Here is a 25,810-nt window from a genome sequence, read left to right on the forward strand (position 1 = left end):
TTCACATTGTCGACAAGAGTAATGTGTTTTTGCCAGACACTAAATTTCCCAAAGGAGAATAATGGTTAATTTCACTGTCGTTATGAATGAAAATCTGATGTACAGTGAAATCAACTATTCAATCTAGAAAGTTGATAAGTTGGACATATCATTTTAATTCAAGAAAACTCCTCATATCGGCGGTGATATGGGGGTCCAATTTTGCAGATTCTATCATCTGTGGGATTATCCGCGATTTTAGTACTCTCATCTGCTGGGTAAATATTGTGGATAACCTGCAGGTAATAGAATAGATTTGGCACGCGTCTCCTCTAATCGGCAAAATATTGTGGTTAATAGGACTCTTTAAAATGCAGCAGGGGTCTTTTAAGCACGTTTTGCATTCAGGAAACGTGCATTTCTCTATCTCTGCTTGAGCAAAAAAGACGGAGACATAAAGACACACGCAGAGACACACACATGGAGACAAACAGAAACGCAGAGACAGAAAGACATGGAAACACTGACCCTTTACTGTAAGTGGGATTTGGCAGGACACGTCACTAGAATGGATGATGGACTCAAGAATAATAACGGAGTGACATCAAATAATGGAATGCAACCGAGAGGATATCTACTGAGAAGATGGAGCAATAAAATCAGTTCATGTGCAGATTATGGATGGATCGTTGAATCACAGGATCGGGAGAGCTAATTACAGCTTTGGAAGGCCTTCATCCAGCAGTGGATTCACCATGGATGTCAAGACTTATGTGCTACAACAACCCTGGCACCCCGGGTTCGATTCTCACTCACAGCTAATATCAGTAGTGATTATCTGAACCATTGCTGGACCTCCCCCAGGTAAATCGGCATTAAATAAGCACATGGTGCGGTGTGTAAACAACAGCACAGGGGAGGCAAAGGTGGCCGTGATGTAGGCCACAAAACCCTATTGTTGCTCCCCTTTCGGGGTCTTAATAGGTGTACACTAATAGTCCTAGTAGCCTGTGCAGTATACATGGGGAGTCTTTGCCTCTGTGAGTGTGTCTGGGTTTATCCTGTTGGGGATGTGATGTTGATAAGGATGATGATGATGATGTAGAGGATGGTGAGGAAGTTAGAGGGGTGATCCGGAGTTTGAGACCAGGATAAGCGGCAGGCAGAGATGATCTCCTAAGTGAACTGCTGAGAGAGGGTAGCATCTGTGTGCAGACTGCCCTATGTGACATTTTTACATCTGTCTAGACCACAGTATGGGTTCTGCATTATTCCAAGGATGCCCTGGTGGTCCCCCTATTTAAGAAGGGGAACCGTACTGATTGTAACAACTACCAGGGCATTTCCCTCGTCAGTGTGTGGGGAAAGGTTCTGGGCAAGCATTATTCAACATCGCCTTGCTAGGCACGTTGATGAGAGGCTTGCGAAGCCCCGATGTGTTTCAGGTCGAGGTGGTCCTACATGGATGACATATTATCTATCCATCTGCTACACCAAAGGTGCACGGAATTTCAATGGGATGTCATCAGTGGGCCAGGGATCTTGGTTGTTCTTCGTGTTTTCAGGGTCCCTGACTCTCTGCTCACAATTATTAAGGACCTTCATGATGGTGGGCAGGCCCAGGTAAAGCTGTACGGGCAGGAGTCAGAGCCATTCCCTGTTCACCTTGGGGTGTAACAGGGTTGTCCTCTGGCTCACAAATCACTTAACATCTATTTCAACCACATTGTTTGAGAGGCTTTCCATGGCTATACAAGATGCATATCCATCTGGTACAGATGCAATGGGAGGCTGATCGATGCCCAGGTGTTGGTCAAGGGACGGCTCCCTATTGGTCAACCATGTTATGTATGCTAATGATCTGGTGATTGCTGCTCACTCTAAAAAGGAGTTAGGGCCTCTGCTCCTGCACCTGGAGCGTGTCAGTAAGAAGTGGGGCTTACCATTAGCCCCATTAAAACTAAACACCTGCCTGGGTATGTTGTGTCATCAGACACTCCACCTCCTCAACTCCCCATGAGTGATCGGGCAGTTGTGAAAAGAGTGGAGAAATTTTCGTACCTGGGTAGTGCGCTTATGACCAGCTCCAGTTTGGCAGCAGAGGTCTCACTATGAATCAGTTTAACAGCATTTTATTTTCATCAGCTGTGTAACGCTATGTGGAAGCTACCTGGGCTATCATTCCACACAAAGCTCCGGGTCTTCTTGGCCACAGTTATGCCCTCCGTTCTCTGGCTTTGCATAACACAGACCCTTCTGAAGGAACATCTGCGCCAGTTTGAAAAATTGAGGCTGGCCTGCCAACGATCTATCCTGGGTTTAATCAGGCTGGATTGTGTGAGCTCACAAGTCCTTGAAAGATCTGGACACATTCCCATTAGTGAGCTTCTCCAGCAGGCAAGATTGCGTTGGCTGGGTCACGTAGCCAGCATACCCAGCCACCGAATGCCCAAGCAGGTTCTGTTTGGCTGGATAGAGGGGGCTAAATGGGTGCAGCACAGGCTAGAGAAGAGATTGACTCAAATGGTAAAGGAGGATGTGGAGTTGATTGGACTTGTCAATGACTGGTACCTGCGGTGGCAAGATCAGCCTCTTGGGAGGAGGCTTGTGAAGGATGCTACTGGGCAGGTGGAGACAGTTGCCCTCCAACACCAGAGAAGGGCAGAGGAGCAATGCTCACAGCAAGAAGTGGAGCGCCGGGCAGCTAAAACACAGCAAGCTGGCACAGTAGAAAGCACAATTGGTGCATCTACCAGTCATCTCAGTCAGTCAACCGAAAGCAACTGGGTGTCCCATTTCCTCCTGCCAGCGAACCTTCGACACTTCACATCGCCTATACACCACTTAGTCCCGAATGGTGGTTGTTATTGTTGTCTCCATGTCTGTTTGTGTCTCTCTGTGTTTTCTTGTCTGTCTCTGGGTCTATTTGTCTCCATGTCCATGTGTGCCTCCCTGTATCTGTAGTGTCTCCATGTCTGTGTGTATCTGTGTCTCTGTGTGTCTCCCTGTATGTGTAAAACATCGTAGATAACCCACAGATGACAAGATGTATTTGCCGTGAGACTCCTTTTATCTGCGAAAAATAGCCAAAAATGTGATTTTTCCACTAAGACTTATGGGAAAAGTAACCAATAATCACAGAAAATAGGAACCGTAGATAATAGGAACCATGGATAAGAGGCGTTATCCTGTATGAAATATCCTACATAGGCAACAACCCTGTCTTTAAGATATGGTTCGTAATTCGATGCAATTTTTTATAATGCAAAACACAATAAATATTTGAGTTGTGGCAGAGAATATAAGTAAAAAAATATAAGCAGACAATATATCTACTTCATATATCTGTCCCTCTGCATTAAAATGAATATATTTATAGGTCAAAACAGTCAATAAGTTCACAAGCTGATACCACTGCTCATAATCGCATCTGTCTATGTGCCTCATCCTGTAACTTGTATAGTCACCACGTGACCCCCCAAGGACAGCCTTTCATTACCATGTTGATCACTGACCACACTGCGCCACACCAATGCCTGTCTCAGCAACCTGCAACTTCTGCATCCTGCACATGTATCAATCACAACCTCCTCTGTCATAGGGCACCCGCTGTCAAAAAAATACACAACCTAGTTCTACTCAATTAACCAACCCACCATGGTCACTCATGAGTGATGATGATGCACACCGATCCACACACGTTACATATTTATATGCACACGAACGAGAATTGTTTTCCCCATGAAACGTTATTGCCTGTTCTTGGACTTGCCTGGGTTAACTCAGCGTTAAATTAGTCCCTGGTGTGTGTAAACATCAGCCATAGGAAGACAAAGGTGGCTGGAAGTGGTACTGGCCACACCACTCGATTGTGTGTCGTACCAGCTTTAATACGTTTTCACAATCAGCACGTGTCCTAGTCTATAAAGCTACCCTATCGTATACCCGTTTTTCCTATAACCAAAGGCTATAATCTATAAGGTTATTTTCGTGGATATGTAAATGCAAAGGATGCATTTGTGTATAATAATCATCATCTATCGTTATCATCATAATCATCGGTGCAGAAGAAGTTCATACGTACATTATAAATAGCAGCAGCAACAATAACAACAGCTGGCCACATTGGTTTGGTTGTAATCCAGCACTTTGGAAACAAGGGTTGGTGGATTACACAGAGTGACAACACTCTTACTAGATTGTGAGATTGTCAGGAAATTGGATCCATTAACCTGTCTGTGTAGACCTTTCAGTGTTATTGCTTTATATGCATGTGTTTTATACAGTTACTCAAAAGTCCTCCCACATGAAAACCATTTGCTAAAAAGGAGCTTCCAAACATCCCATTGCAGGACGATTGTGAAAAAACTTAAAGACTTAGTGAAGCTTTTCTGAAGAAAAATAAAGTCAGCATCTTCATCATAATCAGCTCTTAGAATTTGTTGGGGAAGTTTCTGGCACATTTTTGCAGAATGCAATGCCAGAGCCACACGTAAAAAGGTCACCACATCCAACCTACACTACCTTACCAAGGCTATGGCTGCAAGTGTAGAATTCTGTAATCCCAGCCCTGGAATTGTGAGATGTAAACTGTGGAAAATTGTTGAAAATCTGTAGCATTGCTCTAGCCCACCCAATTTAACCCGTTCCACTATGCAGATGTATTAATTGCATAATGTATAAAAGGGTATTGTAAAGCATTTTTTGTTTGGTTTCAGTTTTAGAACGTGTCATTGAGGCTAGTTTAATCTCACAATGCTTTGGAATTTGTAATTCATGGTAGCATGAGGAGCCACAGATGAGTGAGAAGGCAGCCAGGTGGTGAGACAGTGCCAATATTTGCCCAAGCTTTGCTGTCCTCTATATATGAAGATGTTTTCAGATAATTTATGAGGAAAGCAGAGCATCCAGAAAAAAAACATGTATGCCAGGAGGCAACACTCGATCCCATAGAGATGGAACAGATTTCTCCTGGCAATGGGAAGGGAATTTCATCTCACTGAGGCTTTCCTGGAAAAGTGTATAAATGCAATTGGAGGAAAGTTATCTATATTAATGTAGAATTCTGAAATGGGACACAATTTCTGGAATGGTATCCACCAAATTACAGTAAAAACGATATAAATTCATTTGGCCGACCTTAAGTATTACATTTTGACTCTTGATTTGAAGCTTTCGTGACTTCAGGAATTACTCTTTGGTTCTTTCGGTAAAGTCACATAGAAAGAAAATATAAAATAAATAATAGATCACAACGTTTCGATTACAACACAAGCAACCATCATCAGGTGAGAACTGTATGTAAATGCAAGTTCGGAGAGAGACACATACACAGAGAGAAACACAGAGAGAGAGACACACACAGAAGGTTGAAAGAGAGGATAGAGGGAAATAGTGCTTCTATCTCAGGAGAGATTGAGAGCCATATACTGAGAGCAGGAAGCATGTTGTCCTTTTAATATAATCATTCCATGAGATGAGCTGTTTGTCTGCTACATTATAAGGCGATACAAGGAAGAAAGCCAAATAATTGTCCATAGTGAACACAGTTTCTTTAATACTGTACTGAAAACTCCGTGCCATATAAGTCCTGTTGCTGCTCATGAGAAAACTGTATCTTTAGCACCAATTGCTGCCGCAGTCCAGCTGTTTCAAAACATTATGCATCAATCAATTCTTACTCATTTCAGACTATATATAAATTCTTAAAGTCAGCAACAAACATTCCTATCAATTTATAAGGAACATTTTGGAAAGTGTTACAAACCATCCATTCAACATCAACTTCATTCGTTTCCCATGTCTGCTTGTCCTGGTGAGGGTCGCTGCGGTGGCATGCTGAGTAGGGCGGTCCAGACCTCCCTTTCAATATGAACTTGATAGGGGACATTTTTTTAACCTACAGGATTTGGCTGGATGGTGCAGCAATAGAAAATACAATTTGCAATTGGAAGGTCGGGAATTTAAAATCCCATTGGGACCTGACTGCCCCCTTTAACCCCTCAAGGGTTAGCAAATTGAATACACTTTGTGGGGAAGTCAACAGCAATTATCCTATGGAACGACCATAGGAATGTGGTGTAAACTTCATTATGAGTGTCGCCCTGCACTGCATTAAGTGGAAAACCACTGACATTTTAATTGGAACTTAACTATCATTGAGTGCCTTATTTGGGGCAGTCATAGAGGACTGTTGTATGTTGAGTCAGAGTCAAGGTGTATCTGTTCAAACGAGCATTGACAGTGGTGCTCATCTCTGCTGACAGTCTTGAACCAGTGGTAGAAATTCCACTTTCATATCGCTGATGTCATTCTCTCTAGAGGATGACCACTGTTGACCTTCCATAAAGTGGTACTCATGTTAACTCCAGAGGGATGATGTGCTGAATTGACCCCGAATGACTCAGGTCTGTAAACAGGAGCACTGCCCCATGTTCAATTTAGTGGGAAACCATTTTGATTTAATTTATACCAACATGCCATTGGTTGGTGTATTCTTCATGAGATGTTAATGGTAAAAAAAATGCCAGAGAATGTGGATGTCAAAAATATAATAACAGATGCCTGTACATCTTACATCATTTTAAATTGGGGTTCTAGAGAAATAGTTTGCCAGGGGCAGCATCTCATACATCTTTGGTAATGCTATACTGTTCAATCTATACTTGCAACAATAACCTTTTTTCTTTTAATTACAATTACAAAATGTACTGGTTGTAATTGCACTATTATTTTATATATTTTTTCATAAAATGATATGAAGGTATTCCGTGACAATGACTTACATGGTTTTTCTTAGGCTAAATTTCAAGCAACTGTGATACCTAACCTCAACTGGATGACATTCTGTAGTGAGGGCTCAAGCAATATAGTTTTTTTTATATGTTTGTTATAAATGTACTATTTATTGTATGCTCATCCATTGTTAACGATTGAATATTTAACAATGACACATATACAATAACCATGCACATATGTTTGGGGAGAGGTGAGTTTCTATTATTGTGTGATATGGTCTATGTATTGTAGGAACCTACTTCGGTTAATATCATGATTTCATATTTACTAAGGGCTTCACAAAGGATAAAAACATAGTGTCTGTGCTTGTCATGCATCAAATATAATAACACAGGATTATCTTGTATCCACAATGTGGGACGTATTAATACTCTCCGTAACCATGTTACACCTAAATCTGTGCAAGAGACTTACGCACAGGGATGCACAGCAATATGTATTATGTTGAACTTCTTTCGCACAGTACGTAGCCAACCGTGCTAATTGGAGTTGCAGGGGAAGGACAACACACTAAACACAAAAAGCAGTTCTAAAGAAATGAGTTTTCAATCTAGATTGAAAAGTTAATAGTTCTTCAGCAGTTGTTTCTTGCCGTAGTTGTCCCACCTAATGACGATTGCTTGTGTTGCGATCGAAACGTCGTGATTTGTTTTATTTTATTTCTACCTATGTGACTTTACCGAAAGAACCAAAGAGTATGGATTCCTGCAGTCACGAAAGCTTCAAATCAAGATTAGTTCCAGTGCCTTTCTAATATCGGAAGGAAGAGCGTTCCAGACGGTTGCAGAATCGCAATGTATACTATGTATCACACATGTTACCATGCCATGGATGTGGAAAATTCACCATTGCTGCAATATACCAGTACAGTGTCTGATATGAAAGGTTATTTTGTATTCCTTACCTAACATTTTTATCCCTTGCCTATGGTGCATTCACCGAAACATGTGCATTATAAGATAAATTATACTGCACCTAAACAGCGACCAACCCAGTTTCAAAAACAGCCTGCTCAAACACATATCTTACATATGGAATATGAGAAGGAAGTAAACTCCCATACCAGAGAGCTGAGCACTGCCAGTACACCAACAGAACTATTGTAGACACTTAAAATGTCATTGGTTGCAATACATTTATGAAAATAAATCCTCTACCACAAGTGATTAGAATGTCTAGACTGGTGTATGCATCTTTAAGGATAATAGCTACCAGTCACGCACCTGGCTAAGTGACTTTGCAGATCGTTTCTTGAGGAATCATATGATGACTGACGACTCAGTGACTGTAGGCTCCCAATCTACAATGGCATAGATATTTTACCCCCAGAGTTAAAAAATATCAGAAATTGAACACCCGATTACGCACAGCCAGGATAATTTCCTCTGTAGCAAAGTATCTAAATCCTTAACATTTTGGCTGGCATTGCCTGATGTGATAATGGTAGTGTTGATAAGAAAATGATAATGGCCGGGTTGACAAGTTAGAAAATTCAAATAGGGCAGCTCAGGTGTTCGATGCTAAACTTTTGGAAATAGCCCTCATGCCGAAGAGAATTACAACAAACATTACATTACACCTGATCTCAAGCCATACAAAAATGCATTAAGCAGCCTCTGCCCCTCTTGCTTCTCTATAAGTGTATTTTAAAGGGCTCACGTGGAGTCCTACCTAAGAGGAAAAAAACTGCACTTGGGGATGAATGCCAAACATGATCTCGAATGGGAAGAAAGAGCTGTGTATAGAAAGGATTGTAATGCAAAATGTTAGCAATGCAAACTGCCTAAGATGCTGACACACATCTATAGTTTGATCATATTATACAACTTTATTATAACTGTAGAAAAACAATGCAAATATCTATAACTACCTCACGTAAAAAAGTCGCTCATAGCTCAAGCTAATATGCCACAGCCAATACGTTTGATACTACCAGATTTGCCTTTGCTTCTTTTTACCAAATCCAGAATGATCCACACTTGCTGTATGTTTCCCTCTTGTCACCAATATCAAGGTATCCAATTATAATTCCACCTTGGTAACCTGCCCTCCTCTTTATTATGCACTCCGATTCCCAAGGGACCGGTAACCCCTCCACTTGGCACTTTTTCTATCAAGCACCACAGTGGAGACACCCGACTCAGCTCGTGCTGGAGGCCCCAGGAGATAGGCGTTCATGATACCATCTGGCCAAACCCCCCCTTTTGGGCCTTCCTCCAGGAACAGGAGAATACTGCGATAGACCACGTGAAATGTTCAAACTCTCGTTGCAAAGCAGAGGCTGCCAATTCTCTGTCAGGAGACGGACTGGTTCCGCCTGGACCTCTGTGGAATACAAGAGATCCGTTAGACCGCTTCTGGCTCCAGTCACGATGAGGGGTGGATGGTTCTCCACTGAGTGCAGGAAACTGCTAAACAGCAGGGAGGGTCATTGCTGATAAACAAAAGAATGAACGGGGTATGGGAGCGTGGAGGTGAGGTGTGGGAAGCTGTGAAACCCAGGCTGCTTTGGGTTTGCCTCCCCATCAACAAGAGACGAGGAACGGTGGTGGTGGTTGCTTACACCTCCATTGAAGATGAACATCAGTGGAGGGATGCAGACAAGGCTGATGAGTCAGACGCCTTCTATAACCTCCTGTTCTAGGTACTAGCTAAAGTGGCCCCTCAGGATATAGTCATCCTGTTGCATTGACTGCATTAGATATGCAGTGCAGACCTCCCCAGAGACTCTTCGAGCTGGTTGAGAGAAAACGACAGGCACACTCCCATCATCTACAACATCAACCATCAGACAATGAGGAGCTTACCGCACCCTTCACTCGGAGGGTTGAAGAGTTGTGCAGCACTGACAAAATGAGTGGTAGGTACAGTTTTCTGAGGAGATGGAATCTGCCTCAGTAGCCCACGATCACAAATCACTATTTAATTCCATAACAAATTAAATTTAAACCTGGTGGCCAACTGCAAGAAACGTCTGACCTCTGTGATTGCCAAAAAGGGTTTTGCCACCAAGTACTAAGCCATGTTTTGCAGAGGGGTCAAATACTTATTTCCCTCATTAAAATGCAAATCAATTTATAACATTTTTGACATGCGTTTTTCTGGATTGTTTTGTTGTTATTCTGTCTCTCACTGTTCAAATAAACCTACCATTAAAATTATAGACTGATCATTTCTTTGTCAGTGGGCAAACGTACAAAATCAGCAGGGGATCAAATACATTTTTTCCCTCACTCTATGTGCATGTATGTGCTGTGTGTATATGGGTGTGCTCTAACCATCTGTGTACTGACCAGGAGTGTAAAAATGTTGGGGTATCTCTTGACCATATCTAAAAATGTTGGGGCTGTCTGGATAGTCATGACACCTACAGTGACTGTGACTATGTTTTGCAGTTACTATATGGAAGGGCCGTTTGTATTGCCAGCTGCTGCAGATCAAGGATGTTAATCTGGTTTTATGCAGCTAGAAAACCTGGCCAAACCGTCCTTGCTTGATTTGATCTCCCCACAAGGATGTGAATCGTATCCTTACAGTTTCATCACAGCCATTATTTCTGACTTCTAGGTGTCCTCTCCAATGTTTGTCTCAGCAACCAGACCTTCTCCATCCTGCACGCCTTCTCAACCAATTTCAGCTTTGAATTCCACAGTACAACCAGTGCTAACTTCTCACAAAATGGTGTTTATTGATGGTGATGGCAACCAACAAGAATAATTGCAAGATGTGGTTATGGGCCAACTTAAAAAAATACCATTATTCTGCCAAAACAAGGTGGACATAACTCAAATATTCATTCATTATTTGATCTTCAAGATTTGTGTTTCCTGTTTCTGTACCAACATTGCAAGTACTTAAAATGACTCTTCGACATACACTGGCGGAGCCAGTGGGGGGTGGGGGGGCACGCAATAAATCGGCATTTTGCGACCCCCACTGCCACTATGTAGCATATTATTATTACGTGCCAGGGACTCTATGAGATGATAGGACAATAGTCTGAGTCCATAATTGGCAATAAGTAACGGCAAAGCAGTTATAAGTGACTCACATAACTGTGCGCAGTTGCCTATACAGTACACGACTTCCCTGAAGGCAAACACCTTCAGCGAGCGCGATGCCGATCACACAACGCGGTTCGAATTCGACCCTCGATCGATGGCTGCGCCATCGCTGCACATGCGTCGAATAAAAAGCAAGGGACAAGTCCTCACTTACTAACAACTCCTATGATCTTTCATTGCTGGAGGGGTGACCCCCCCTACCTGAAAATCCTGGCTCCGCCATTGTCTACATATTACATTTACAAATGTGCCCCATTGCAATTGATTGTTAACCATGTTTTATTTTCAAAATAAATTCATTCTCCAGACAATTCATGCGTAATGTGCACACAGATTTGGAGCGTGGTTGTAAAATGTGAAATACAAGAATCTCCAATTACGCTCATGGTTCATGCACCATGGTGGTGGTTTATAGCCTGCTTCGTAGCTACCTTCAGCATTCTGGGTTTCAAGCAAATTTCTAAGATATGCACTGTGTCGACGTGATATAATGTAACGAACTTTGCTGTTATGGGATATCTACAATGTATGCATGCTATATTAAATGTAGATGAATGTAGTGGTAAATAACGTGAACATCTAGATTTTACAATGAAATGTATTTTTTTAGTTTTTTAAACATGAAAGACAAGTTGCATTACTGTACAATATAAATAATGTATTATATACTCTGTGTGTATGTATATGTACCATATAAATCTTTCAAACAGATGCTCTCTGGACGTCTCCCCAGTTAGGTATGTTATCTATGAATCCTGTTATCCATGTGGGTGAAGAGATCCATGCTTTTTTCCATGATTACACATGCTCAAGTATTGACATATAAATCAGATGACAAATGTAAAAAAAATGCCCATTCTGATATGTAGGAGCAACAATAATTGAACTCCCTCAGCTGGAACTTGTCTCCTTCTTGTGCACAAAGGGAGACAATGATGATGTGTATGGCACAGTGACAGTGTGCTTTTCATCTAATTGGTTCATGGCATGACTCACTCTCCGAATTTCTTCGGTGAGAGGCAAAATAGAGCAGCGATTATAAAGTATTAAAGCTTTCGTGATTGCATAAAATTACTCATTGGTTTTTTCGGTAAAGTCACGTATGTAGAAATACAATAAAATTATATTAAAACAAAAAACAATCACGACGTTTCGATCACAACGCAAGCGATCTTCATCAGGTGTCAAGAACAAATCACGGAGGTATATACAACAAAAAGATGAGAGACGAGAATTCAACAAACCTGAAAAATTTACCTCCTTGATTTGTTCTTGACACCTGATGAAGATCGCTTGCGTTGTGATCGAAACGTCGTGATTGTTTTTCGTTTTAACATAATTTTATTGTATTTCTACATACGTGACTTTACCGAAAAAAACAATGAGTAGAGCAGTGATTGCTCAGCTCAGTAGTGTCACAGGGCAGTGCAAGGTACTGCAGACAATCCAGTGTGATGTTTAATGCGCAGCGAGAATAATAAAACCACATATTTAGGATCCCAGCAAACCCAAGCAATGATTCCTGGGCAAGGGAGAGCTCTCATTGTCTCACATTTGTCCATGAGGGAGATGAGGTGAAATAAAATTAAAACCTTCGCCAACGCAGTATCGTATGGCTTAACACAAAGTGGACACTTTGCAGTGTAATGTCACGGTATCACAACAGTCTTAAGGTGATACGTGGAGCACTGTGAAGTTGACCCTAGGATGCAACCCTGCGTCCAAGAGACCCAGCACAATGTATTTGGTATACAAGGTACAGGCCCACGAATGACCTTATACGTGACACTTTACATCGTATTACATCGAAAGATAGATAAGTAATCGTTCGTGATAAAATTTACATTATTGTTGTATGGGTCTTAAAGACTCGACTATTGGAACAAGATATAGCCCTGAATTATTTCAGGGCTGTATTTTAGGGTTAATATGAACTATGTATTAACACAACATCTTCTTAATAATGTTATTTTTATGTGTTTTGTTACTTTTTCTAATTTTATTCTAGTTGTACTAGCAGCTTTTCGTCACGAGATTAAGTTTCCTTTCAGCACTTCCGCAGAGCAGTGCAACTCCATGTGTTAGATAATGGCTGTGGAATGAAAAATTAGAGAACTGCTTTATTTGTATTCATGCACTAGGCATTGCATTATCCCACATGCCCTGCTATTAACTCATCACTTGGCTGTGAAACAGATATTTGTTGTTGAATATTCCCAAATTAGGCACACACAAAAACGGATTTAACGTGGTTTGTACGTGTAGTCATTTATTACTGGACTGAAACCATTATGCCACTCCACTTGGGAACCCTGTTTAATGACACTTGATATGACTAACTCTGAAACAATTGTTATATTGTGCTAGTTTCCCCACGCTGCAGCACATATGTAGCATATGATGTGACCTGGAGATGCCATGGTTCAGGTGAAACAGCCCACAAATAATAACAATAATCTGAGATCAGCACCTGCTTATCTGCCTGCCTGTCCCCCTGCTTCATTTCGGATAAGGGGAGTTCGCCCATATTTTATGCTGGTTATTATGTATATATCTCATGTGGAATGAGCCCAGACACAGGGGCTCAATTTGCTCATCCCATCGTGTATCTGCTTGGGAGAGACATGTCGCACCTGAGTGATGAGATTTTGTGAGTAAACTAGGATTTATGGATATAAATATACTGGGTGATATTTTTAGATCATGAACAAGGCCAGTGGGTGGGAGGGGAGAGGGCATATACAGCTCGAGCTGGAACAATTATGAACTGCTCATCAAGGTTCACGAACAGGAGAGGATAAGAGGATAAAGGCGGGGCATGCGTTGCATTTGCTACCACTACTGTCTCCTCTACCATAGTTATCGGAAGGGTTTGTAAAAAAACGTATATATTACTAAAGTGTAGTCCAGCTGATTTTACCAGGACTAAACAACAGTAGGACCCACCATAATACAGTCTCATTTCACATGATACCAGAATGTGCGTAAGGTTCACATTTTACGTAAACATTTTTTAAAAGGTTTATCCAAATAAATAACAGTAACTGTTTTACTTTACTGAATTATCCAGGAGAGCCACACTGAGTTTTATGCCTCTTTTTTTCAGGAGGATAATGCATTGAGATTTTATTTGAAGATGTTTTCAGCCAATTTAATGAGGGTTTAAATGAGTGATGAAACTGGAGCAAGCAGAGGAAACCCATGTGCACAAGAAGGCAACAACTTTTCCCCCGACAAAATGGAAACCGATGGCGATTAGTACACACACTGTACTGCCTTCTCCTGGAGAGCAAGGGTAAGGTACTCGACCCCCATGGGAATGTAATTTTACAACATTTGCTCCCACAGTTACTGGATTACAGGCATGCGCCACCACAGTCTAGTTAGAGATAGGAACTTCATGAATCGACTAAAAGTAAATAAAATAAATGCTCTCATGTATATTTGCATATTGCCAGTGCTGCACTATGCAAATCAAATTTTATTTCTGCAAAGCACTGCCAATGCCTTGAGATTTGATGGTTCATTGCGACGCTGGCATGTATGTAAATAAAGTCCAGGGACAGAGCATCACCATCAATCATGGGCTCATTGAGCAGATGGGGACCTTTCTCAAGTTAACAACGCAGCTGACTGTGAACAATCATTTAGCACCTATGCAACATGTTCTGTTTTTTATGTTTGATTTGCATTCGGTAACATGACAAAGCCAGCACAAATAAAGATGATGTAAGGAAACAGTTAGAGAGGAGTGGATTATCTACAGGAGGGTAGGAAAATGTTGAGAGAAAAAAGGGGGAATTTCAATCCACGTGTTATTCTAGTTGTGAGTGGAAAATGTTTAAAATTCCTTATCAGTAGTTCTGAAAGTCAGACCAACCTCTACAAATGGATGAATTACACCATGAATGTGCAATATAATTCTTTATTATTTCCTTTTTAATTGCAAATTGGATGTCCGGTATAGAGGCGTTTTTGTTCCACACTGTCATGTCTGTCTGTGGTATAACTCCCATATCGGCAGGACAGGGTTTTTTGTTCCTTACACAGCTCTCCTTAAAACCATCTTCTTGCATATTTTTCTCATCCTTATTTAACCCTACTCAATCCACAAAGCTTGTTAACTTTTACCAGCAGTATATGTGTCTGGCGACTGTATCACAGACCTTAAGACCTGTTTAACAACTGCATTTTTTTATGCTGTGTTTGGTATACGTAGAAGTAATTTAACTGCAATTTTCGAATAGCTGTAATATATGGAATTTGCCCTATACAGCTCCACACAGTAGACTTTTACAATACAATCTGCATGTACCAATGGTTGCATTGTAAGAGGAATACACATTTCTACCTTACTGGATTATTTACTAATAACAATGATATCATCAGCTGGTACTGTATCAGAGAGTTTACAATCGGATGGTTATGACTTCAAACTCCTGTCAGATAGATCGACTTTACCGAAAGACCCAAAGAATATAAAAATAATCTCTATTTTGTTGGAAGTGAATCGTGATTGTTCTGCAGAGTGACTGATCCTGAATACTTAATATATGAATGTGGCATTAACACTGTGGACTGAAGAACACCGAAGGTGATAACTACTATCTTGTGCACATTTTAACATTAGAGACACATCCATTTTAATATTTGGTTATGAAATAACAAATTGGTGTTATCATGCTTCCCAGCAAATAAAGTAATGTTAAATACATGTAACAAATTTGCCTTTTGAACCCAGCAAGCCAGCACCATCTATTTGAACATTTTGATTTTACATACTACATCACTTAGTGGGTTTTGTTGTTCAGATTTTTATAGATAGATTCAAACAAATACAAAAAACAGAATGTAAAGTGAATAATCTACATATAATGTTGAATGTATAACAATAGTGGATATACAATTATATATATGCTAACAACATTGTAGATAAAATAGATTAATGCAGTGTACCAGTTTTTACAGTATTTTTGAAAGTTCAAAATTCATTCCAGTCTTGCCCATTAAATAAGCAGATCCTCACATGAGCCCTATTTTTCAGACTTCGCCATGTACTGTATCATTAACTTCAAAGAAAAGGATACATTGATAAAATGTCTCGAAATAAATAACCCTAATTGTATTTTAATTGTGCTAAATCTCATCAGACCTCAACAGCTGAACAGAGATAAGTCTGGTTAATACTTGGATAGATGGCCAACAGGGCTTAACAGGTGGTGTAGACGTGAGGCTACGAGCTGGTCACGAGATCTGTGAGCTTTCTCCATGTTGCTCCCCTTTACTTCCACTTGGCAAACACACATTCATTGTATTAGCCAAACAATCTAATGTCCAATCCTCCTGGAAATATCTTGAATACTCAATGAGGCTTTCATGGGTAAATGCATGTCATTATTACTTTGTATGAAGCCAATAACAAACAAAACATAAAACACCTTTACCCTACAAAAAGTCACAATGCATACATGATTCCATACCAACTACATTAGTTGCTTAATCCCTAACATTTCCAGTCAAATCCATCATGGCCTTCATAAATGCCTCCCCCTGCTCTACTACTTCCCCCTTTCCTCTCAAAAACCAGTGATCACAGATTCCCTCAAATCTCTCACTGGATCCCACCTTTCAACCTACCACCTCGACCAAAAAACATATCTAAGAGTATAATAGGGTTTTCCCCCTTTTTTCTGGCAACACAACTGAAACCTTTTTACAAGGAGACATGTCTGCATTAACCACAATACCTGCAGTCAAAATGCAAACAAAAACATACTATGATAATATATGCATTGTCCTTGAAACTGATTGGTCCACACCAAGGGACGGCTTTCTTTTGAGCCTCGACCCAATTGAGGCTCGACCAGATAGTATGTTTTTTGTTTGCATTTTGACTGCAGGTATTGTGGTTAATGCAGACATGAATCCTTGTAAAAAGGTTTCAGTTTTGTTGCCAGAAAAAAGGGGAAAACCCCTATTATTATATTTTGGTACTGGCAAAGGAGGTCTAATGATGATATCTAAGAGTAATTTTCCCTACTTTGCCAAGTAGCTCTAACATTGTGTACAAATTCAATCTCATCATCATCATCATCAGAAATGATATATCCACTCCTTGTTACTTTCCTTCATGGTTTCTTAATGCAATTGAGTGTGGTGTAGTTCATATTTTGTTTGGTATATTAATCCATTTCCATACCTCTCATTTTCTCAACGAGCTTCTATTCAAATACCTTGTACTATTTTTTTTATATTTGTACCCACATCCAAAACAATACGATCACGATGTTAGTTATTTCAATAACTAAAGAAGTGATATCCATTGAATATTTTTGCTTCATTAGGGATTTGAATGTGTTGCTCAGAACTAGCCTAAAATCGCCTACCGATAGAATGGATATTTAATATCAACTTTTTTGCCTTCAATTTGCTTTGTCCTCTGGTAATGCTGAAGTGTAACTTGCATCACGCAACCCTGTGATGACTTCCTGCTTTAAATTTTCCAAGGACAAATAGACTATTCACCCTCTCATATCTGCACTTTGTTTTCCTATGATCGCAGTGAAATCACCCATTATAACGTTGCATTGTGTTTTCCTTCATTTAAAGTTGGGTTAAATTCTTCATACATTTGGCTTACTTTTACATCTCCAGAAACTATTTATTTGAACTATCTATCTGAGAAATCACACCCAAAAGTACCCTTGAATACCTAAAATTTGATGTTTGATTCCCCGAGAGACTAAGAATTCCACTCCTGCATATGTACTATCAGCTCGCCATTTGCCATTATTTAAATGTGCAGTTATTTCCTTTTTACCTTACCTCATTGAATTTAACTCTCACAATTTATTTCCCATGTGGTTTTTTACACTGGTGCTCTTCTCAATATTTTTGATCCTGCAGTGAAAATTATATCCTTAAATAATATTCACCATTTCTGCCACTGTGAATGTACATTGACTCGATGGAACCCACAATGATAATCTGCCTTTTCCTCCTAGTTCGCTATTCCAGGCAGTGTTGATGACCTAATGATATCTACAGTGCAGTTCTTTACCCATTTGAACATTACAATTGTTTACCTTTTGCTGCCATCGCAATACTTGCATCTTCTTTTTTAACCTATATTACAAAAGTAAAAAAAAAAGCTTACTTTCTAGTTGCTTATCCAATTTTATGACCATTACAATAAGATAACCCCTGCCCTTATCAACTACCTTTCTTTAACTCCGAACAATTATTACTACGATACAGAGAACTAATTTTGACGAAGGATGGAGTACCCAGTTCCTACCTTGATAAAATTCAGTGTAAAGCAGTGAGGTTGATTGGTGGTTTAGCATGCACAAGTTCACTCCAGTCACTCGATCACTGGGCTGTCAGTTGCCTCCTTATGATACTCATATCATTACGGCCATGGTCACTGTTATCATGAGCCTCACTCATCAATTTCTCCGCCCATGTTGAGTACTCGATTTAACAGATTGACCGTTTCATCTCATCCATACTGTGTTCAGCCACAACCTATGAGGCCAGAGCTGAAGGATATACTGTTCTTTTTGCTTCCTCTCTTCGCATTACTCAACATTGTGATGTCTTCCGTTGTATAATTTCCCAAGCTAATATAACCTTGCTGGGAATGGATGTTGCCAACCTTCATATGGTCATCCCTTTTAAGTGTTTGCTCATAATCAGTATTTGTACACGTTTTTGTGCAATAACTGTGTATGCAAACTAATGCCACCTCATTCGAGACTGAATGTTGCTCGTTGACCTCCCAGTCATAATAGCAACCGGTACAATGACTGTTTTAAGACTTTTAATGGTAAGAAAAATCGGCATATAGGCCCATCGATTTGCTTTCGCCAACTAAATGTTTTGGGCCTATCTTGTGTGAAATCTGAAGTCATTGTGAGGCTGCTCAAGGACCACGACATTGATGTTTTTGCTCTACAAGAACCTTACATTGCAGAAACAGCCTCACACCATCTCAAAATACCCGGAATTATCCATGTCGCCAGCCATGGTCACCCAAACATGGTATTGCAACCGATGAGGCCAGAGCTAAAGGATAAGGCCCAACACTTCCCAAACAACGATGAAAGTTTCATGATTGGCATCTACATTGGAAAGATAGTTATATATATAATATGTACAAGCCTCCTACGCAACCATGGCCATCACCGACCATCAATATTTCACCATCCAGTGGTGTACTTCGGTGATTTCAACTGTCACCACAGCCAGTGGAGCTATCTCAACGGTGATGATGTGGCCAAACAATTCGCCGAATGGGCATCAGAAAACCACTAATATCTGCTGTTTGATGCAAATGAGAAGGGCACAATTCATTAGCCCCCTGTTAAAAAAGGCAATATGCCCATCTTATCCTTTGTATCCATGGACTCAAGCAGATTATCAATCGTTGCATCTCGAATAATCCTGGGTGCCACGGTGGTGAGATGTTAATTTTATCCCCTGGTATACAGGTCATGGGTTCCATCGCGACCCTGATGCCTGCTGTATATTTGGAAATCGCATGTTCTCCCTGTGGTCACGTGGATTTTTTTCCAGGTACTCTGGTTTTCCCCTCCACATTTATAAACATGAATTAACTTTTTTGATTTAAAGCTTTAATGACTGCAGGGATTCATATGTTTGGTTCTTTCGGTAAAGTCAGGTAGAAGGGAAACAATAAAATAATAAAAATATAAAACAATAAAATTCTCACGACGTTTCGACTGCTACACAAGCAATCATCATCAGGTGTGAAAACCACAGCAAGAAAATTTGAAAAAAGTGAACACAAAGCAGACCTAAAACACGGTAGGACCAACACCTCGGCCGTGGCAGATCACTGTTATAATTCAGTAGGCTCACATGACATTGACTTCTCCAAGACAGAGGTTCTTTGCAAGCCATCTGGCTACCATGAGAGATTCGTTCATGAGGCTATTCACATATACAAATACAGAGACAATTTCAACCGAGAAGATGGATTCTGGCTTAGCAATCATTGGAAGGATTTGATTAACCATTTTGGGTCTTAATTGATTGTTCACGCTTATGGTGGCTTTCAGACCGCATTCCATTCTCTTCGTCTTCCCCCTCCTCTTTTCCGAACATAGATGGACTCGTCCATCTGAATAACTGCCAAATCGCTCTCCGTGGTGCTAACGTTTAGAAAAAACCGCCACTTTCTTCAAATTTTCTTGCTGTGGTTTTCACACCTGATGATGATTGCTTGTGTTGCAGTCAAAACGTCGTGATAATTTTATTGTTTTATATTTTTATTATTTTATTGTTTCCCTTCTACGTGACTTTACCGAAAGAACCAAGAATATTAATTTACTTGGCTGCTATAAATTTCCACATGATAATCCACTTCGTTGAGCTATCGTTTGTGGCCAGGTTGCTTCTGAAAAACAGCTATGTAGCTCATCGGGCCTTTCCTGGTAATAAAAAAAAACTCCTCGACACTTGATCACAATCAGCACAGGCCTGCCATCATACATACAGTATTAGCCTGATGTTCCTAACATTGAAAGTGCACCAATACTTGCGCTGGAACCCCAGATGAGCTCAATGATCAGCTTGCACCATCTACATCAAAGAATAAATTGGCTGAATACCCGCGAGGCACGAGATCTTTGCCTGCTTCATGAGACTCCTGAAAAATCCACAAAGAAGAGCATCTCTCATGGATACGAGAGTTCGCATAATCTGTGCTGGAGCCCTAAAAATGAGGCCCTATTAAAAGAGCATGAGGCTACTGGACTCCAAAATACAACCACTCCTCATCTTCAGTCATTAGACTCCACCAGGCATGAAAGATTGACCGACAATATTGCGAACATGGATTTTATAGACTCCAGCCAGAAAACATAGTATCTTGGAGGAGATGTGCCTGCACAACATCAGGCTCCAAAAGTTATCACAATAACATTTCCACTTAGTTACCAAGTAATGTAAAGACAACTTCAAACTGCTACACAAAAGCAGATGTTAGAAAATCCCTAAAGGTTTTGCTTTCCCTCTACTTACCTGCCTCGTCACCATCACAGCCCTTTACAAAAGAGGTCGATAATACCCTGGCCGCTACAAAGCCAGGAAAAGCTGCAGGCGCTGATGGAATTCTCCTGGACTTCCTCAAAATTATTGGGTTAACGAGCCGCAAATGGATGGTGGCCTTCTCATTAAAATCAAGCCATTGGCAAGCTCCTGAAATCTGGTGGCAATCAAAAGTTATCCGTATTTTAAAAGTCCAGAAAACGTACTGATGACCTCAATAGCTATCAACCCATATCCTTGCTCTGTACAGAACACTTGGAAAGGGTACTCCTAGCCAAAATGTATACTCTCTTTAAGATAGTCACACCACCCATGCAAACTGGGTTCAGACCAAAGAGAAGCTGCTGTGACCAAGTGCTACCAGCGAAAGTTTAAAACAGCACTGGCCTTTGTAGACCTGTCTGCCACCTATGACACTGTCTGGCAAAGAGGCCTTCTGCTGACACTCTCCCAACTGCACATCCCAGCTGACAATACGACTGCTGGAAGCGTGCTATCCAACCACACGTTCTGTGTCCACTTAGGAGGTCAGGTAGTAAAGCACTCCATAATGGCCTGTTTAACCTGTACATTAGTAACATGCCTTCAACAACATGCTGGAATGCTCAAAAAAATTAAGGACAGTCCCAGTTTGGGGCAGAAGTTTGCACACTAACCTCATAGATACTCAGATGAATATTGCTGTGTGTCATCACATTAGTTCTCATACATTCTGATGCGAGAACGCCACATTGCGAGAATTGGAAAAGACTCTCACAAACACGACACTACCCAACCACGAAGATCCTGACTGCCTGCTACCACCTAGGCACTAAATTATGCTGACTTCTGGACAACAGCAGAGGCTGTTCTGGAATTGAAAATCACTCCAAAAGCAAGTGACAATGCAACCAGAGTCCACTGTGTCTCACTCTCTGTGTGTGTTCTAGCCGAGACAACAAGGTCAGTTAATAAAAATTTGTAACTTGAAATATTGTTACTCTGCATTGTGTTTTGCTAATTCTCACCACTGTGTCACGCACAGAGAAATTCCGGAGTCAGTGATGCACTGCAGCGTGGCTTTTATTCACCCACCAAAGTCATGTAACCTGATTAACCAAAGTCACAACTCAGCCTTCAGAACCACATGCTCAACTCCACTCCCTGCTCAGCGCCCTTCATGTCTCTGGGAAGTGACATGTCCACTCTCATGCATCCGCCAAAGGAGGCAGAGCCTAATGTTCTGCACATTCTGGCTAGTCGTCACCTTAGTCTACATACTCATCACTACAGGGCATGATCTCACACAAATCACCATGTACACATACACACCTGTTATAGCAGCACCATTGGAGCAGCCCAGATGTCAAAAACAGGAGCCTAATTGAAGATCCCACGGCTGAACTTCCTGGCTTCGCACTTTCCCAGTCAGAGTCAGTGATCATACACTGTTTCAGGACTTCCGACAGGTGATGTGGATATCTGATGCGCAAGTGGCAATTAAAAGACAATCGACATTGCAACTGCGGTGAACTTCAAACAATGGAACACACTATGAACATTTTCCCCGTAGAATTACTCTCCGATAAGACAAAAATATATTCCACATTTGATGTTGTTGACTGGATATAAAAATTCGATATAGCTTCATAAATATGCCTATTTCCATATAACAGTAGAAGATAACATTGATAGATTCAAGACACTTTGAGAGTGCAGTTTGTTGCTGGTCGCTTGACGTTTTGGCATTCAGGCTAGTTCTCAGCAACAGTGTTAAAAAAAACATGAATACCTTATGCCAATTCCTCCACTATCACCATTTTCTTGCTGCCTACTGACAGATGTGATAAAAGTGCAAGAGCTGCATTACTAACCGCTCCTGGAAACCGAGCTTTTGAAGGGTTCACTTTCACGCTCAGTTATCCAGCCCAGATATAAATATATTTTCGACATGTTGGACATTGTTAAGCATATTGACATCATTGCATTTTTGGAAAGATACAACCTTTTCTGAGGCAAATCTCTCTTGTGGATCTCTTCATGGGAACGGTTGGGAGGTGTTTGTGCAAAATACATGAAGAGTGGTAATTGGGTCACCACACTCTCCACACACTCAGTTTAGTGCTCTCACCCCAGCAGTGGGATACCATAATCCATAAGTGTAAACTCCCTGAGAACTCCAGCAATAAGAATTATGATTTTGCCCTTCGTTTATCCAGGAAATGCTCACCAAATCATTTTTTTAGGAGGGCCATGCATTGTGATGGTTGACCAATTCTGAAAATGTGTGTTTGGGGTTGTGTGGGTCTGCCCTGGCTCCATTCTAAACCAACCCACCTCGGATTATTGCGTCATGTGGAATGCACAGAGAAATCATAGCATAGGTTGCAGAAAGGTCTTTGCTAAACTAAAAAAGCGGAACTGTTGCAAGTTTCTGCAAAGAAGGCCCTCATTCTGTCCAAATGGAACTCGACAGCTCGACATGCTTCAACCAAAAGGGCACTTTGACTTTCGTAATATGCATATAAAGAACTATGCTTAACCTATTTTAGCTATCTTAACATTAAGTAAATAACATGTGAAACGCATTACCTTTTTAAGTTTAGCTATTCTAATCTTTGCTAAATTGTAAAGCAAAGACTACAGCATAGCCATTCCCAGAAATTCAGTAAGTTGAGCAATAGAGAGTGTAACAATTGACTTTGTACTAAAAAAGGCATCGTTTTAGTAGTGTCCTCTCCCTCCATCCACACGCATATCAATTCCTGGACACACTTCATCTGCTATGCATTATTTCAAATATTTGTTGCAGAACGTGGTAGAATTATCTACGGTTCATTAGGATGGAAAATGTGTGGGTGTAATGTTGTTTTTGCGGTATTTCTTCAAAATACTGACAGTGCCTGGCAATGTGAGAGCTTATATCATATTGCTAATTAGATGTGCACGGCATACGTTTAATTGCATTATTATTTTATGATGGGAAACTACATATGTATAAAATAATGACGAAGCATATACTGTCATTTATTTAACATTACCTCTATGGGATACACGATCTGAAATAGGTTACTCCTGTGTTAATAAAAGTTAATACAAATAACATTGAGCAATCTTACCACGTTGAAGAATGTGGTTGTGCATCATTGTTATCCAAAGCTGTGTTATACAACATTGGTGGTAATTTCATCAAAAGTTTTAACCTGCTGTGCTGATGCGGCCAGGAGATGGCAGTACATTAAATCGGTTCCTGACCTGAGAATTGTTCAAGTGTAATCCCTTCATCCATGGTCTGCAGGTTTTTAGTTTCCTTCTTTAGTCCATGCAAATACGTATCGATTTAAGATTTGAAATGCATTCCAATTCCGAACATACCTGGACAATCGTCATATTCAATGAGGCCTGTTTGAATAAGTAATTATTAATAATAAAAATATGACGATGTAATCATCAGCCATGCTCAATCCACTATTGAACCAAGGCCTTCCCAAGCCACCACAATTTCTCACAGTCCTGTGATGTAATATTCTATTTATTATCTGCACACAAACTGATTTCATTGGCCCATCTCCATGGTCGACAGTCCTCTTGAATGCCTTCCATTCTTTGGGTGCTGCTGTCACTATTCTCGATCATTGGCCATCATCCCTTCTCGCGAAATGTTCTACTCAAGCCCGCTTACTTTTTATAGTTTAAATTACGTCTTTAACCTGCATATGTTTCTGAGATGTGTTCTCTCCTTTGGCTACAATGTTCTCATCAGTCGTGTCCATCAGTCATGATTCCTTCTACTAATGACTTCTGCCCATACACACTTATATTGATTAACTGTCAAGATTATTATTACTATGTTTACCCAAGAAAGTCTCACCGAATCTCATGAGTCTTGGAGGCGGGTAATTTAAAACATTTGGACCACACTGACCTACTCTCATGATGACACCACATGCTCCTTGATGTCCACTTTGAAGCAAGAGGCTTGTAGTTTTATGGTCAATACACCTGCAGTAATAACCAACTGCTGGACTGAAATCGTCAACCTCTGCAACAAGTGGCGAACACCCTACTGCTGGCCACGTTACTGATTTTAATTTATTGCCCGAATCACGTGCTTCTCTTCCTGTATTTCAATGTCATTTTGAGCGTGTATTTCTCCATGGTCCTTTGTGCACTTTTCAGCTTTGTCAGTGTCCATGTTTCTGATCCATATATCATAGAAGGCAATATGCACTGATTTAAAACATGTTCAGGCACAGTGGTATGCTGCTTTTAATGATCAGGTGCAGATTTCCAAAGGTGATTCCAGGCAATTTTAATAATTGCCAAAAGAACAATACATTTACTGTGCTGTCTTTTCAAGTCGTGTCCCTCAACAATTTGATTTTGGTCAGTAAATTTTTACTCGACTTTCATGTATAACTTGAGTCCAATTTTGTAGCCTCTTTTGTAAAGCTCTTTAATAATTGAAATTATTTTTTTGGGTTGTTATAAAGACTATATCAATTAATCAGCAAACATGAGATTGCTGCCTCAATCCAGTTAAAAATATATATATACTGTTGCTGCACATAGCCTTACTAAAATCATATCTCCTTGGTTAAGTTGTGGGTGGCTTTTGTTCTTGTACCTCAAAGGAAATTTTAGCAAAAGGGTAGACAGAGCAAGATGGCCAGGAAAGAGAAGGGATGCCGGGACGGAGTCCCTAAGACAGACAAAGAGGGTACGGCTCCAGATGAGACGCAGGAAGAAAGAAGGAGTGCTGGGCAGGAAGAGGAGAAGTGGGAGAAGGAATGACCAGGCCAAGATGTTGGAAATAATATGGTTATAAGAGAGGGAGAAATAATGCAGGAGAAAGCAGAAGAGAGCTGCACGGTGCAGCATCCGTTTTCTCAAGGGGTTGGGGAGAGGGGAAGGAG

The 25,810-nt window shown here is 40.6% G+C and overlaps 1 protein-coding gene across 10 annotated transcripts in view; it reads right to left on the reverse strand.

Annotated features, from left to right (window-relative positions):
• LOC116947748 (leucine-rich repeat and immunoglobulin-like domain-containing nogo receptor-interacting protein 1) overlaps positions 1-25,810 on the reverse strand; it is a 216,156-nt gene that overhangs the window by 72,007 nt on the left and 118,339 nt on the right. The window contains exon 4 of one of the 10 annotated variants that reach the window (XM_076065247.1): positions 2,551-2,698. The exons of the other annotated variants lie outside the window; for them this stretch is intronic. The gene's annotated coding sequence lies outside the window, so the exon portion shown is untranslated. The remainder of the gene's footprint in view (positions 1-2,550; positions 2,699-25,810) is intronic. 10 annotated transcript variants of the gene reach the window in all.

The sequence above is a fragment of the Petromyzon marinus genome, chromosome 1 (assembly GCF_048934315.1).
Source record: "Petromyzon marinus isolate PM22_M1 ecotype Great Lakes invasive population chromosome 1, UKy_Petmar_22M1.pri1.0, whole genome shotgun sequence".
NCBI lineage: Eukaryota > Metazoa > Chordata > Hyperoartia > Petromyzontiformes > Petromyzontidae > Petromyzon > Petromyzon marinus.